The 16,443-nt window shown below is 47.1% G+C and overlaps 1 pseudogene; it reads right to left on the bottom strand.

The window, feature by feature from the left end:
- Positions 1-6,327: 6,327 nt before the first annotated feature.
- On the bottom strand, positions 6,328-15,369 carry LOC133075101 (inositol hexakisphosphate kinase 2-like; annotated as a pseudogene).
- Between the last annotated feature and the right edge of the window lie 1,074 nt (positions 15,370-16,443).

The following is a 16,443-nucleotide window of genomic DNA, read 5'->3' as shown; positions in this document are numbered from 1 at the left end:
AATACTAACATTTTCCCATATTGTATCATTTTGTCTCAAATGTATATATGTTTGTATGTATATCTATATACATATATGTATGACATTTTTTCCTGAGCTGTTCGGAAGTAACCCTTTAGCCCCTAAGTAAATACTTAGGCGTGTATTGCCTAAAAACAAGAACATTCTTGGTAACCACACTGTCAAGATGACACTTAGTATTCCAGAACCTCCCTCTGCTGTGGCCTGACCGCCAGGAACCGAGGGCTTATCTTGTTTGTCTCCCTTCCCTCAGGGATCACCGTCCTGTGCTCCTTGTCCAATATCTAAAAACTATTGTTTCTTGTATTTTGTCTGGTATTCTGGTTGTTTAAGATGGGACAGTACCTCCAGGCCTTATCATTCCATCATGGCTAAGTGAACATTTGCAAGTAATTTTTAAAACTAATCACGTATTCAAAAATACTTTTGGATGAGTTTGCATATATTGCAAGAAACTATTACCAAACCAGGGTTCGTTGCTCAAAGCACAGCAAGTCAACCCTGAAACACCAAGGTCCGCAGCAGAGAAAGGGTTTATTCGCAAGGCAGCCAAGCAAGGAGACGGGAGAACTAATCTCAAATCTGCCTCCTGGAAGGCAAGGGGTTCTTATGGGATAAAACTGAGGGAGAGTGGGGAAAGGTGATCTGAGTCAAGAAAAAGGTGAGGTAGTCATCATTCTGTGCAGGTGCAACTAGGCTTCTTCACAGAAAGAGTGTTGAGAAAATGGTATCACCAGCACGATCAGAGGGTAGAGTTCTCCGCTCTCTGATGTCAAAAGGTCACCAAGAGGACATTCACACACGCCCAGCTGGAGGGTCAGTGGCCCTAACCAGTCTTAAGCAGCTCAAGAGAGTACAGTTCCAGGAGGGCACAGTTACCCAGCCGGCAGTAACAGTTACCTGATTAGATTCAGAGACAGCTTCTTCAGCAGCAGAAGCAAAGTTCCCTGAACAGTGAGATCCATGAGGGGAGGACAGGGTTAGTCTTACTCATCGTGGTGCAAGGCACATAGTAGGTGCTCAAAAATAGGTCAAAGGAGTGGACATCCAACCAGTCTGTTCTTGGTCCCGTGTCCCTTTGCTGACAGAGGCAGGAAGGGTTTGTCCATCCCTTCAGAGTCTGGTTCTCGTCTAATTCTATCGAGACATTGATCTACCCGCTAACCTCCCCTAAGGTCCTGTGCTTTGGTTAATATGTACTTGCCACTAAACTAACTCTTCTTCACCACTAATGACTTGCTGCTGTGTTGGCCTCAATCTTTAGATTGAAATGGAAGCCACCTGTTCTCTTTTGAGAAGAAGTGTCTCTTGTTTTTATCTACGAGCAAATGAGGTTCCCAATACAAACCCCAAAGAAGACATCAGCATGGTTGTACCATGGGCACCAGGCACTGGAGGTGGGGGGAACAGGGTTGTGAATTTACAACATGCAACCACAGGGTTAAGTTTACACGCCTGTACTTTAAAGATGAAGGCAGTCAGAGGCAAGGTGGGCACGGGGAGGGCCAGGTGCAGATTAGAAATTCAGGAACCTCCTTTGGTGGAGCCGTCAGAAATCAACTTTCCCCTTGTAGATAGAAAAAGAATGATTCACAAAGAAGCTTCTGGAAAGCTGAAGTTATTGGGGGAAAGACTTTAAAAACAAGAAAGAAAATATCTAGGACTCAATACAGTGATTTGGAGCTAGAAGGCAAAATTATACTGAGCTGGTATTTGTACTTATGGTGAAGATTCACACATAGGGCTTCTTGTATGCGTGAGCAAATGCATTCCCTTTATGCTTTTTCTCTGGCACTGATCATGTCTTCCTCATAAGTTCCCAGTCATGTAGTAGTTTGGGGGATGAGTGGAGAACAGTTCTCTCTCACTAAGCAGCCTCTGGTAGGTGGGTGGGCACTGGCTAGGCCCCGTGTCCCAGAAGGGAAGCAGGGAAACAGCTCCCATCCCCACGGTTTCCCTCAGTTTGTTCTAACCCAACCCCGAGGTTAGGAGAACTCGAGTTGGGATGACGTGCCCCCATGAGCCCCGACTCTGTCAGCCCTTGTGTCCCAGCATCTGAGGGCCGGGTCCCCTCGTCCACACCCTCACACACTCCCAATTTCTGATTGTGCAGGTAAGACTCTGTTCTAAGAAGAAAGGAACTTAGAAAAGTCAATAAAGCCTGACTTTAAAGATTACTGCCCTGCTTAAATGAAAATAAAGCCAAACACCTGTTTTTTATGTTTGCTTTCCCCCGTACAACCCTAATCACCATCCCCATCTCATCCCCAAGGCACCCCCTCCCCCCAGTCCCAAGATGCTTTGGAAGAAAATTGAGGCAGAAGTGGAAAGACAAGAATTCTTCCTGATAATTCCCTGTACACACTTTTGGCAACTAAGGCTTTTTCCTAGGACTTCGGAAATTACTACAAACTGGTTAACTTAAAACAACACATTCTCAGTTCTGGAGGCCAAAAGTCTGAAATCAGGGTGTCCCCAGGGCCACACCCCATCTTGGGGCTCTAGGGAATAATCTTCCCTTATCTTTTGACCTCAACTACTAACATCTGCAAAGACCTTAGTTCCTCTCACATTCTGAGGTTCCAGGTGGATATGAACTTGGGGGACGCTTTTCAATCCACTACAGCAACCCCCCTTTCCCCAGACTTCCCCACTGGCCCTCCTTCCCCACAGCCTGCTATCAACACCCAACAGCAAAGCTCCGTCACCTGACTGGGTGGTGTGGTTGAGAGCGAGGTTTAGAATGAGGAACAGAGAGGCTTAGAGGGAGGTTCTAGCACCAGGACAGTTACAGAGAGGCTGGCTTTCTTCTGGAGGCTACGCTTGTTTCTGGGATGAAAGTAAAGTCTGTCGGGAGGATAAAACTCAGTACAACGGGGAGTCTACCCCTTGTCACTGCTCTGCTTTTGCTGTTGAACCAAATTCCCTTGCCCAAAACCCAAGCAGCCAAAATGCCCAGACCCCAAAGTTTGTGGAAGAGGATTTCTCCGTGAGGCAGCCTAGCGAGGAGACCACAGAACAGGCCTCAGAGCTGCCTCAGCAGAGGCCAGAGGCTCAGGGTATTTATGAGATTGAAGCAGGGCGGTCTGAGGCATGGGGAGGGTGGGGAAAGGTGATTGGAAATAAGAAAAAGGTGAGGCACCTGTTCTCTCCACGTTCAAAAATGGAGGCTCTTAGCACGATCTGAGGGTGGAGTTTTCGGCCCTCTGACGTCAAAAGGTCACTGAGCGGACACTCGCGCATGCCCAGTTGGAGGGTGGGTGGTCCTGACCAGTCTCAACCAGCTCAGCTCCAACTAGACACAGCTGACTCCAAGTTCCTGGAAAACATCTTATTGTTTATGCTACATGCTGTTTGGAGGACATATAAGTTTTTGTAGCAAGCACTAAAGCAAGCTTGATTAGTGAAGGTAGGTTACAAGTGTAATGGATCTAACTAATGATTATCCTCAGTTTCAAAATTCACACCTTTCTGAGCAAACTATTTCCCTTCCTATTCACTATCCCACCCCAAAACTGACCTTTTAAAAGGCAATTTGCATCTACTATTTTAGTAGAATAAGTGGTTCATCAATATTATTGAATGAAGACATGGGAGCATAAATATTTATGCAAAGGAAGGAAAGCAAATGTCTTTGGGGTGGGACGTGCCACTTTCTGTGTGCTGGGTACAAATGTTTTACACACAGCATCTCATCTAACTCTCAACAGCTCTGCAATTTATAGATGAGGAAACAAATTGTTAGGCTGACCCAAGATCTCTCAATTCGCCTGGAGAGCCCAACTGGCGAGTGGCAAGGGCAGAATGACTCAGACCCAGAACACAGCCCATTATTTTCTCCACTATGCTGCTGCTTATTACCCAATAATGAAGAGATACACAATCCTTGTTGAGTAATAAATGCGGAATCAATGCAAAAGTGGGCTAACGTTAAATGACATTAAATGTTCATATTTGATGGAGTATTAAATATTGTGTCTAAAAGATATAAATCTTCGTTTGAATGAAGCTTGCAAGAAACCATCCTACTTGGAAAACAGAAGGAATGGCATCTTGAATCTTATAACTTGATCTTGGTGCTTTTCTAACACAGCAGAGAAAGAGCCAAGTATGATTTTTGATGACATGTGTGTTAACAGAGTGGCTTAATATTTCACTCTTCTAAGAACATGAAAAGTAATTTTTAAATATTGACACATTATTCTTAAAAGAGAAAGTAATTTACCATCTCTCAGTGTGAAAGTCACAGGTCACATTCCAAAACTTTCCTAAGGAGTTGACCTAAATTCAGAAATGTTGCTGTATTATGCTCAACAAAGTCTGACAGGGAAAGGTGTTAAAAAGAATATTTGTTTATTTTCATTAGCTTTAGTTTTACCACATTCGACTTTGTGTAGAATGGTCATTTTTCTATTATGAAGATTTAGTGTCTTCCCCAAAGACCAATCATTTTTATAATATACATCTTCTACGTACATCTATCCCCGTTTGCTGCCACACTTGGGTTCCAACATCACTCTCTGACCTCGGGATCCTCTGTCCTGTGCTCAGCTTGGGTAAGTGGCTTTGTCTCCCTTCCCAATGACCTGCCTTAATAGTGGACGTCACATCTGAGTCCATCGCCTTTCAAACTATTCAAAGTAGCTTCTCTCTGGAAGGGTGGGATTGGGGCTCCCCACCTCTGTTTCTTCTGGAGCAGCTCTGCTTTTATCTGTTTTACATGCTGTCTTTCCAAAGCTTTGGTTTGCATAAAAAGTTTCTCAGCCAAAAACAATGGATCTAGTCTCTGCTCACTAGATCCCACCATTGCTGGGGGATCCTCCCCTCACACACAGCTAGGTGACCCCCCCATAAGCTAGGTGACCTGAGGCAGACTACCAAGCTGAGAAAGAAGAGGAAGAAAAAAATCCCAGTGAGCTGCAAGGGCTTCCAGCCTCCCCGTTAAGGGGAGGAGCTCAGTGGGCAGTCAGTTTGAGCTGCTGATGACAAGTAAAGGCCAGAGGAGCAGGTATTGACTGGCAGTTTTGGCAAACAGCACACAACTTGGCCCTGAAATCAACTTTGTCATTCAAGATGTGGCTTCCTGGTGGGTGTTATTAACAAGGCAAGACACCATCTGATAACCTTCCCACTGGAATCAGTTATTGCTAACTAGGTATTAAGTTTCTTAATACCGGATTTTATACTTTGGAGTCACCTGACCTTGTTGTGATCCCAGGAATTATACGTTTTTGGAGCATGCAGTGGCATTCCCACCAGCAGGGCAAAGCGTGCTTGTTGGGGGAGGCCAGGTGGGCGACATGCCAGTGTCAGCACGCCCGTACGCGCCCTCCCTGGAAGCACACCTGTGTAGAAAGGGCAAAGCATTTTGGAAGCATGATAGGAACCAGGGGAGGCACTGTGAAGAATCCAGCGGTTAAGGACGCCAGGCTGAGCTGACCGGAACACCCATCTCATCAGCCAACCTTGCCAATGAGCCTGGATGCTTCAAGAGTCCCTCTCCCAGCGGTACCTGCGTCTGCTACCAGCGCCCCCTTCTGACAGAGGATCTTCTTTAGCAGTAGGAATACCCAGTCAGCTTGAGACTCGCCTTGCTGGTCTGGGAGCCACTCTAGCCACACCCATGGACTTCACACATCTCAGGTCTGACCCATGAAGTGTCGATGTCTTGGTGCGACTCTCAGGACTACCTTTTCCCTCATTTTCATGCCCTGGACCCCTGTTGGCAGATGTGACGAACATGGGTGACCAAGGCCCATGTCGGGGCTGGCCAGCAGAGAGGGCCGGTGGCTGCAGAAACTGTAGTAAGATGGCACTGATTTGTCCATAGACTGAAAAGAATGTCACCAAATAATGCAGAGAGGAAGGGGAAGGAGGCTGACCAGTCCCCACTGGTGAGCAATGGCGGAAGGGAGGTCTGTTTCCGGCAGGGCCGCAGGGGCAGCTGGCTTCCAAAATGCTTCTTTAAAGGGACACGATTAGGGTCGGCCCACACTGCATGGGAGCTCTCTGACCAGATGCCTTAGGCCTGGGGTCACCAGCCAGCCCAGAGCCCCGCTCCCTAGATCTATCCCCAGAAATGCAATCTGAGTGAGGACAGCAGGGCTGTGAGGGGACAGAAGGGACATTGCAGGACCCACCCCTCCAGGTTTCACATCTGGTCCAAAGAGTATGCAAACGTGCCCGAGGTCAATGCTGCTGCCTGAGTCTGAGGAAGCTATGATGCCCAGGGCACTTAAGTGGGAAGACTGGGGGTCTCCAGAATCCCCTTTAGGAATTGGTTACACAGCCCCCAAAAGGAGGACATCAGAGAGACCCTATGTTTGAAGCACAGCCACCAGCAGCCTCGGCTTGCTCCCCTGATGGGTCCTCCATGTCCTCAGCATTGCGTCCGGGGCCACCTCAGGCTACTCCCTGCCCTCGTGGATGACCAGCCGGAGTAGAAGCGGGAGGACCCCTGCCGCTCCAACACTGCCTGAGCTCAGCCAGCTTCCTAAGCAAAGGGCCCCCGGGCGCACAGCGCAGGTGCTGCCTGCTGTGGAAGAACCAGAAAGGCACCTCCTTGAAGCTCTGCACCCACAGCTTCTGCCTGCAGTGCTTGTTCATGAACATGAGCTGCCCATGGCCCGCCGGGTACACCTGCACACCACCCTGATGCAAGCTGATGAGCGCAGGTGTGCTTTGCTGGCAACCGCGGATCTGGTTGGCTGCCTTCTGCCCTGAAGTATCATCTCCACGCTGGCACAGCCGCATCGTGAAATCCAGGATACCAGGCACCTCGTAGGGGGAAGGCAGTTCCGCAGGAGGACAAATGAGTACTGGTTCCCATGTTTTGCATTCTCTGTCACTCTCTGTAACTGATGCTGGTGACATGTCATGCTCCAGGGTTACAGTGTTTAAGCTGGGAAGCTACAGTCCCACTTTTCTCTATGCTGTAGTACAAAACTTCAGATTTCCTTAGCCACTCAGATTCTTCTAACTGCAGGAATCTTCCTGGTAGAAACGTGATCCTACCAAGAAGAGGCAGCATAAGATTAAGAGGCCTGGGATTAAAAGGGCAGCTCCCCTGGGTCTGAAGCCCAGCTCTGCAGCCTACTCACCTCTTTTTTTTTTTTTAAGATTTTTTTGATGTGGACCATTTTTAAAGTCTTTATTGAATTTGTTACAATATTGCTTCTGTTTTATGTTTTGAGTTTTTGGCCACAAGGCATGTGGGGTCTTAGTTCCCTGACCGGGGATCGAACCCACACCCCCTGCACTGGAAGGAGAAGTCTTAACCACTGGACCACCAGGGAAGTCCCAGCCTACTCACCTCTTTTTTTTTTTTTAATAATTGAAAACAGGGCACACTTTTTTTTTTAATTAATTTTTTTTTTTGGATGCTTTGGGTCTTCGTTGCAGTGCTCAGGCTTCTCATTGCGGTGGCTTCTCGTGTTGCGGAGCACGGGCTTCAGTAGTTGTGGCACGTGGGCTCAGTAGTTGTGGCTTGCAGGCTTAGTTGCTCTGCGGCATGTGGGATCTTCCCAGACCAAGGATCGAACCCGTGTCCCCCTGAATTGGCAGGCAGATTCTTAACTACTATGCAACCAGGGAAGTCCCCTCTTAAGCCTCAATTTGCTCATATGTAAACAGTACTATCTGCCAAGGTGTACTTGTAAGCATTAAATAAGGTCACCCACCCTTTAGTGTGGGCAGGCATATAGTAAAAACTCAGTAACTCTTTTTTTTTTTTTTTTTTAATTAATTTATTTATTTATTGCTTGCTTGCTTGCTGTGTTGGGTCTTCGTTTCTGTGCGAGGGCTTTCTCTAGCTGCGGCAAGCGGGGGCCACTCTTCATCGCGGTGCGCGGGCCTCTCACTGTCGCGGCCTCTCTTGTTGCGGAGCACAGGCTCCAGACGCACAGGCTCAGCAATTGTGGCTCACGGGCCTAGTCGCTCCGTGGCATGTGGGATCTTCCCAGACCAGGGCTCGAACCCGTGTCCCCTGCATTGGCAGGCAGACTCTCAACCACTGTGCCACTCAGTGGGAAGCCCCACTCAGTAACTCTTACTAACAGTTTCACCAAAATAAAATGTGGGTCACCCACTGGGTTATTAAACTGTAGACAAAAGAAAGGTGTAGTGGGTTTAACAGTGGCCCCCCCCAAAAAAAGATATCTCTACCTCCTAACCTCCCAGAACCTGTGACTGTGACGTTATTTGGAAATAGGGTCTTAGCAGATGTAATTAAGTTAAGGATCTAGACACGAGAGCATCCTGGATGAGGGTGGTCCGTACTCCAGTGGCAAATGTCTATAAGAGACAGAAGAGAAGACGGGGCACAGAGAAGACCATGTGAGGACGGAAGTGGGGACAGCACTGACACAGCCACAAGCCGAGGGTGAATACCTGGAGCCTCCACGAGCTGAAGAGACAAAGAAGGAGTCTCCCCTAGAATCTTCCAAGGGAGAATGGCCCTGCCAAGACCTTAATTTCTGCCCAGTAATACTAATTTTGGATTTCTGGCCTCCAGAACTGTGAGACAATACATTTCTGTTGTTTTAAGTTGCCAAGCCAGTGAAAATTGGTTATGACGGCCCTAGGAAACTACTACAGAATGGCAGCTCATACCTGAACCAACCCTCAGACAGACTCAGGCCCCAGCCTGCCTTGGGAAGGACACTGATGGGAGAGGGGGCAGAGCCTGTCCTGAGCGCAATCACTTCTCTGTTTGCCCTTAGACTCGACACTTCTATTGCAGCCTCTTGTGCCCCCTCCTGGCCCAAAGACAGAAGTGTGCCCCCTCCAGTCCCAACTATTCGCTATCTCAGATGAAAGGGGAGGACAGAGGGAATCTCAAAATGTAAAACAGAAATATGTTTCTAGGGAGTTCCCTGGTGGTCTAGTGGTTAGGATTCAGCGTTTTCACTGCCATGGCCCGGGTTCAATCCCTGGTCGGGAACTGAGATCCCACAAGCTGTGTGGTGCAGCCAAAAAAAAAAAAGAGAGAGAGAAAAGAAATATGTTTCTAAAAAAGAATTTTTAATAATACATTCTTGGGGACTTCCCTGGCAGTCCAGTGGTTAGGACTCCATGCTTCCAATGCAGGGGGCACGGGTTCGATCCCTGGTTGGGGAACTGAGATCCCACATGCCGCGCGGCGTGGCCAAAAAAAAAAAAAAGTTAAAAAAATGCATTATTTCCCCCCGTCCCAAAAAACATAGTGAAGTTTTTATCACTTGTCCTGAAGTCTCATGCTCTACCTTTCTTGATAAATTCAACCCTGTGGTGATGACCCACCAAACATCTTTCTTCTCATTTCCTTGACCTCCTCATCACCAGGAACCATTCCATGTAACCCACCCACGCACCTCCCTGGGGTTCCCCTGGACCATGTCACCACAGAAATGAATTCAAACCTTCCCCTGCTGATCACAAATTTCTATCAGCTCACTTCAACCTAATCAGAACTGCTAACCCATCCAAAATATACAAACAGCTCATGCAGCTCTGTGTCAAAAAAAAAAAAAAAACCAACCCCATCAAAAAATGGGCAGAAGATCTAAATAGACATTTCTCCAAGAAAGACATACAGATGGCCAAAAAGCATCAACATTACTAATTATCAGAGAAATGCAAATCAAAACTACAATGAGGTACCACCTCACACTGGTCAGAATGGCCATCATCAAAAAGTCTACAAATAATAAATCCTGGAGAGGGGTGTGGAGAAAAGGGAACCCTCCTGCACTGTTGGCGGGACTGTAAGTTGGTGCAGCCACTATGGAGAACAGTGTGGAGATTCCTTAAAAACTAAAATAGAGTTACCATATAATCCTGCAATCCCACTCCTGGGCATATATCTGGAGAAAACCATAATCCAAAAGGATACATGCACCCCAATGTTCACTGCAGCATTATTTACAACAGCCAGGACATGGAAGCAACGTAAATGTCCATCATCAGAGGAATGGATAAAGAAAATGTGGTACATATATACAATGGAATACTACTCAGCCAGAAAAAAGAATGAAATAATGCCATTTGCAGCAATATGGATGGACCTAGAGATTATCATACTAAGTGAAACCAGACAGAGAAAGACAAATATCATATGTATCACTCATATGTGGAATCTAATTTTTTAAAAAAAGATACAAATGAACTTACTTACAAAACAGAAACAGACTTACAGATATCAAGAACAAACTTATGGTTACCAGAGGGGAAACATGGGAGGAGGGATAAATCAGAAGCTTGGGATGAACACATGCACCCTACTACATATAAGATAGATAACCATCAAGGACCTACTGTATAGCACAGGGAGCTCTACTCAATATTCTGTGATAACCTATATGAGAAAAGAATCCAAAAAAGAATGGATATACGTATATGTATAACTGACTCACTTTGCTGTACACCTGAAACTAACACAACATTGTAAATCAGCTATACTCCAATAAAATTAAAAGACAAAAACAAAAAACTGTGAACCTAGCTTCCTTCACAGCCTCTCTTGATGAATTTGTTTTCTTGCCTAACCTGGATTCTATGGCTCGTCTCACTATCACTCTCACAAACACCAGCAACTCCCTAGATCCACTCTCCCTCCATTGTGTTTTAACTGGCAAAACCCCAATCCCAACCGTCTTCCATACACGTTTTCTTTCCACTCAAACCCCTCATCCCTCCTCCTCACACCCTCTCACTCTTGACCGGGAGCCCTGCCGCCACCATCACTGAGAACAGTGAGCCTTCTCACTAGCCCACCTGCATCTACACCTGCGTTTTACTTTCTTCCTGTTATGATGGAGGACGTAACCTCCTCCCATCTAATCCCTCCACATATACTCTGGGTCCTATCTCCTTTTTTTCTTCCCCAAATTTCATTTCTTTGGTTATCTCCCTCTTTCCTTACATTATCAATCTCGCTCTTTTTAACCAATCATTCTCACTGGCATGCAGACCTGCTGTCAGAGCCAGCCTCGTGGGCATGTGACATCTCGTTGCACAGATCCAGTACTTGGTTTAATGCTTTGATGTCACCATCTTGAAATTCTTTTTTTTTTTTGAAACTTTTTATTTTATACTGGAGTATAGCTAATTAACAATGTTATGATAGGGGACTTCCCTGGCGGTGCAGTGGTTAAGAATCTGCCTGCCAATGCAGGGGACATGGGTTCGATCCCTGGTTGGGGAAGATCCCACATGCCGCGGAGCAACTAAGCCCGAGCGCCACAACTATGAGCCTGCGCTCTAGAGCCCGCGAGCCACAACTACTGAAGCCCATGTGCCACAACTACTGAAGCCTGTGCGCCTAGAGCCCATGCTCTGCAACAAGAGAAGCCACCGCAATAAGAAGCCCACACACCACAACGAAGAGTAGCCCCTGCTCGCCGCAACTAGAGAAAGCCCATGCGCAGCAATGAAGACCAAAAGCAGCCAAAAAAAAAAAAAAAAAAAAAGTTGTGATAGTTTCAGGTGCACAGCAAAGCAACTCAGCCATACATATACATGTATCGTTCTCCTCCAAACTCCCCTCCCATCCAGGCTGCCACATAACACTGAGCAGAGTTCCCAGTGTTGTACAGTAGGTCCTTCTTGATTATCCATTTTAAATATAGCAGTATGTACATTTCGATCCGGTACTCCCTAACTATCCCTTCCCCACATCCTTCCCACTGCACCCCGCTCCCCGTAACCATAAGTTCATTCTCTAAGTGTGTGAGTCTGTTTCTGTTTTGTAAAGAAGTTCATTTGTATCATTTCTTTTTAGATTCCGCATATAAGGGATACCATACGAGATTGGCTGCACCACAAGGCATGTGGGATCTTAGTTCCCTGACCAGGGATCGAACCCGTGCCCCCTGCAGTGGAAGCATGGAGTCTTAACCACTGGACCGCCAGGGAAGTCCCCGAAATTCTTAATAATTTTTTTTTTACACACACACACACTGTTTAATAATTTTTGAAGGAGGTGCCAATCCTGCCCGCTATGGTAGCTCAGATTTTTCTCTGCTTCTCCTCTCTAAATTGCCAAAAGACTAGCCTGTGTGAACCATCTCTACATCTTCGCTTTCCTTAACTCTTAAGTGCTCAAATCCCAACTCTTTATACCTGAAACTGTCCTTGTCAAAGTTACCAATGGTTTCTATTTGGTCAAATTCAATGAATACTTTCCTGTTGTCAGCCCTGAAGACGCCCTCTAAGTAGGTCCTCTTCATTCTCCATCCTACCACCCCCTTGATTATGTTCCTAGCACTTTCTTCACTTTGTAAATGTAAAATTGTCAACCTACTTTTTGTCTTCTTCTTCTAGACCCTAAGCTTTGAGGGCAGGGACTGTGTGTGCCCGATGCCTGACACAGTGCCTGGCACATAGAGGGTGCTTAGTGGATGTGTACTGAGTGAATACGTGAATGAGTATGCAAGAGAATGCAAAATCTTTATTTTTAAATAAAGCTGGTGAAAACAGAGTTCCTGAACCAGAGAAACACTCTACTTCAAATATTTCTTCCAAATGGCACAATTTCAAAATACCAAGTTGCAGGTGGAATCTCTGATGTCCACTATCTCTGTTAAGAAATCTGTTGCCAGGACTTTCCTAGTGGTCCAGTGGCTAAGACTCCACGCTTCCAATGCAGGGGGCCCGGGTTCAATCCCTGGTCAGGAAACTAGATCCCACATACTGCAACTAAGACTTCGCATGCCGCAACTAAAGATCCCGCATGCCGCAACGAAGATCCCGCGTGCCACAACCAAGACCCAACGCAGCCAAATAAATAAATAAATATTTTAAAATATATATTTTTTTTTTAAAAAAAAAAAAAGAAAGAAATCTGTTGCCACGTTTTAGCATTCTATTGGGGGCAAGATAGGAGGATGGGGACGTGTTCCAAACTTCTAAACAGGAGCGAAGGATGGATACAATTCTAGTCTCAGTACTTTGTTTTAGCTCCAGACAATGTTAAAATGGTCTGGAAATGATCATATGGATCCGACCACCTTTCACACAATTTGTGCCAATGTCAAGGGTGTTAAGAGTTGCCTAGGTCATAGGGACAGAATTCTTAGGCAGGATTCTTCCATATCAGAGCTGAAATGCGATGATTTCATGACAGGAGAATTCAAGATCTCGATACGAGTTCAAATGATCAGTAATGTATAAATTCAATAGAGAAATGTTAAAAAAAAAAAAAAAGCTAGAAAGAGCTGATGGGCTGAGAGAAAAAGAAGGACCAAAGAACTGGGTGACCTGGAGATAAGCAAATATAAGAGCAGAGCAGAGTGAGAGAGCTGGAAGGACAGCTGGATGCTGTCAGAAAGTGAAATGCTAAAGTTGAAGATTTCAAAGGCAGCTCCGAATAGTTCTAGGTGCTGACAACTTCCGGGGGTAGTCATGAGCGTGGGTGGCTTAGGTAAGTTGGAAGTGATGGTCACTGGAGTTGGGGAATCAAGGAACTGGTCTAAGGTTGCTGGATAATTTGCTCAGATGAATATTCAGGCAATCAGATAGATAATAGGAGATGGAGTCAAAGGGACAACTTTGCCAAGTTTTTCAACGAATACTAATAACCAACACTAGAACTTCCCTGGCAGTCCAATGGTTAAGAAAGACTTCGCCTTCCAATACAGGAGGTGCGGGTTCAATCCCTGGTCAGGGAGCTAAGATCCCACATGCCTCGCAGCCAAAAAAAAAATAAAAAACAAACAGGGGGCTTCCCTGGTGGTGCAGTGGTTAAGAATCCGCCTGACAATGCAGTGGGCACCGGTTCGAGCCCTAGTCCGGGAAGATCCCACATGCCACAGAGCAACTAAGCCCGTGTGCCACAGCTACTGAGCCTGTGCTCTAGAGCCCGTAAGTAACAACTACTGAGCCTGCGAGCCACAACTACTGAAGCCCATGCGCCTAGAGCCTTGTGCTCTGCAACAAGAGAAGCCACCACAATGAGAAGCCCGTGCACCGCAATGAAGAGTAGCCCCTGCTCACCGAGACTAGAGAAAGCCCGCGCACAGCAACAGAGACCCAACGCAGCCAAAAATAAATAAATAAAATAAATAAATTTATAATTAAAAAAACCAAGGCTTCCCTGGTGGCGCAGTGGTTGAGAATCTGCCTGCCAATGCAGGGGACACGGGTTCGAGCCCTGGTCTGGGAAGATCCCACATGCCATGGAGCAACTAGGCCCGTGAGCCACAACTACTGAGCCTGCGCGTCTGGAGCCTGTGCTCCGCAACAAGAGAGGCCGCGATAGTGAGAGGCCCGCACACCGCGATGAAGAGTGGCCCCCGCTTGCCACAACTAGAGAAAGCCCTCGCACAGAAATGAAGACCCAACACAGCCATAAATAAATAAATAAATAAATAAATAAATAAAATTAAAAAAACAAAACAAAACAAAACATAAAACAGAAGCAATATTGTAACAAATTCAATAAAGACTTTAAAAATGGTCCACATCAAAAAAAAATCTTTAAAAAAGTAATAATAAGCAACACTTATAAGGTGCCTACTATGTGCTTTACATGGATTCTATCATTCACGTTAACGACAACCCTACGAAGCGTACTATTACTATTATCATCCCCATTTTATAGAGGAGGAAGTTGAGGCAGAGAGGTAACGCGCCCAAGGTCAGCTAGCAAATAGTGCAGCTGGTCTAGGAATCCAGGCTGTTTGGCAGCAGAGACTATGCTGCCTCTTGTTTGAATGAAAAGAAGATGCCAGCTACCAGAGGAGGTAATGTTGGTGTGAAACCTGGAAAGGAAGGGCAGGAACCAGATCACGATGGGTGTTGTATTTCATGCTGTTTTGTAATCACCCTCTTGGCAATTGGCAGACTTTGAAGGAGGTCAGACAAGGGCATGACAGCATCACCTTAACAACATTCTGGAAATTCAGTCTGGCTGCAGGGTCAGGCAGGAATGGCCTAGGGCAGGCAAGCTTTTCAGAGACTCCTGCAACAAGGGGGGCCTGAGACTGGGCAGCGCATCTAGAACTCTGTTTTGGAAAGGAAATGGGGGAACAGCAATGACAAAGACTAGCCGAGGACAGGGCACACCCTAGAGGAGCAAGCAGGGCGAGGCCCACCCCTCAGGGGGTTAGGAGCCAGAGCCCACCCCCGGGGGGCTGGGGGCAGAGCTGAAGCTCACCTGGCCCGGAGGGGAGAGCGCCCAGACCTGCTCACCTGGAGCTGGCTTGCTGGTGGTGATGCACCCTCACAGCGGGCTCGGTGAGAAACTGGGGCCCTGGGGAAATTCGAGGCCCCCATTTCAGGACTGCAGGTCCGCACAGGCCTCCTGGGCCTGCCCGGCTCTCTGGGCCAGGCCTTGCCTTGTGTTTCCTTTTCTCGAGTCCTGGTGGCCATGAGCTGGGATCCCCAGCAGAGGGCAGTGGAGGCTCACTTGTCCTTGGCTCTGGGTCTGGGCTTTTTTTTTTACAGCCCGGGAGCTTGCACACCCTCTGGGCCTCCCCCTCCAGCCCAGGGCACAGAGAAGGCCGGGAGCCTCGCGAAAGGCTGCCTGAGCAGCGGTGGTCAGCAACCACTCAGCCAAGCCACGATGAGGCCTTGTAAGTAGCCACTGCCCCCTCCTCTCCTGACCTCTCACCCCATGACCCTGGTGCCCAAAAGCCCAGAGAAACGTAAGAAGCACTGCTCCTGGGTAGGGCCTCGGACACTGGGCCTCCTCTGAGGGAGGCACCTGCTTTGAGGAACAGTCAACAGGGGTGCCTCTGGGGACGGGTCAGGGCACAGGAGCCACAGGACTTAAGAGTCCCAGCTGCCCTCTGAGTCCTACCCACACAGCGAGGGAAAACGACAGGATTGCAGAAGACGCCCCAGAAGCCGCGACCCTGGACTTGAGCCTCACAGAACTGGGTGTCAGATCATGAATGAAGCCCCTCAGATCCCTCCCAGTCCAGTTTGTTCTTTTTTTAAAATCATTTGTAACTGTGGTCTGGTCAAATATACCTAAACCTAAAATTTACCATCTTAACCATTTTAAGTGTACAGTTCAGTACTGTTAAGGGCATGCATATTGTTCCCACTCTAGATTTCAATTGTGATTTTTCATATATAGAACCCGAGGCACAAATACAGTGAACCTCAAAGAAAAGGCAGAGACCTGGAGAATGATTTTGCTGAGAAAAGTACGGAAGGAATTCCAAGGTGGGCCTGAGCGGTTTCTCAGGCTATTGTGCACCCACAAAGTTTCCAGACCCCTCTGCCCCGAGGAGCTGGGTTCAGGTATCCTGTCCATCTCAATCATATCTGCCCCCAGGCCTTCCCCAGACATTGGCCAGACAGAATCTGCAGCCCTTCTGGAAGTGGTAGAGAGCACCCCCAAAGGGATCCCTGCCCACATTCAGAAACAGGACCAAAGGTTATTCAAAATCCTCTCAAACATCGCTTTGAAAATAATCTGTACAGCATGTAAATGGA

The sequence above is a fragment of the Eubalaena glacialis genome, chromosome 15 (genome assembly GCF_028564815.1).
Source record: "Eubalaena glacialis isolate mEubGla1 chromosome 15, mEubGla1.1.hap2.+ XY, whole genome shotgun sequence".
In the NCBI taxonomy this organism is placed as follows: Eukaryota; Metazoa; Chordata; class Mammalia; order Artiodactyla; family Balaenidae; genus Eubalaena; species Eubalaena glacialis.
The sequence above is the reverse complement of the archived record's forward strand: the minus strand, read 5'-3'. Positions and strand labels throughout refer to the sequence as shown.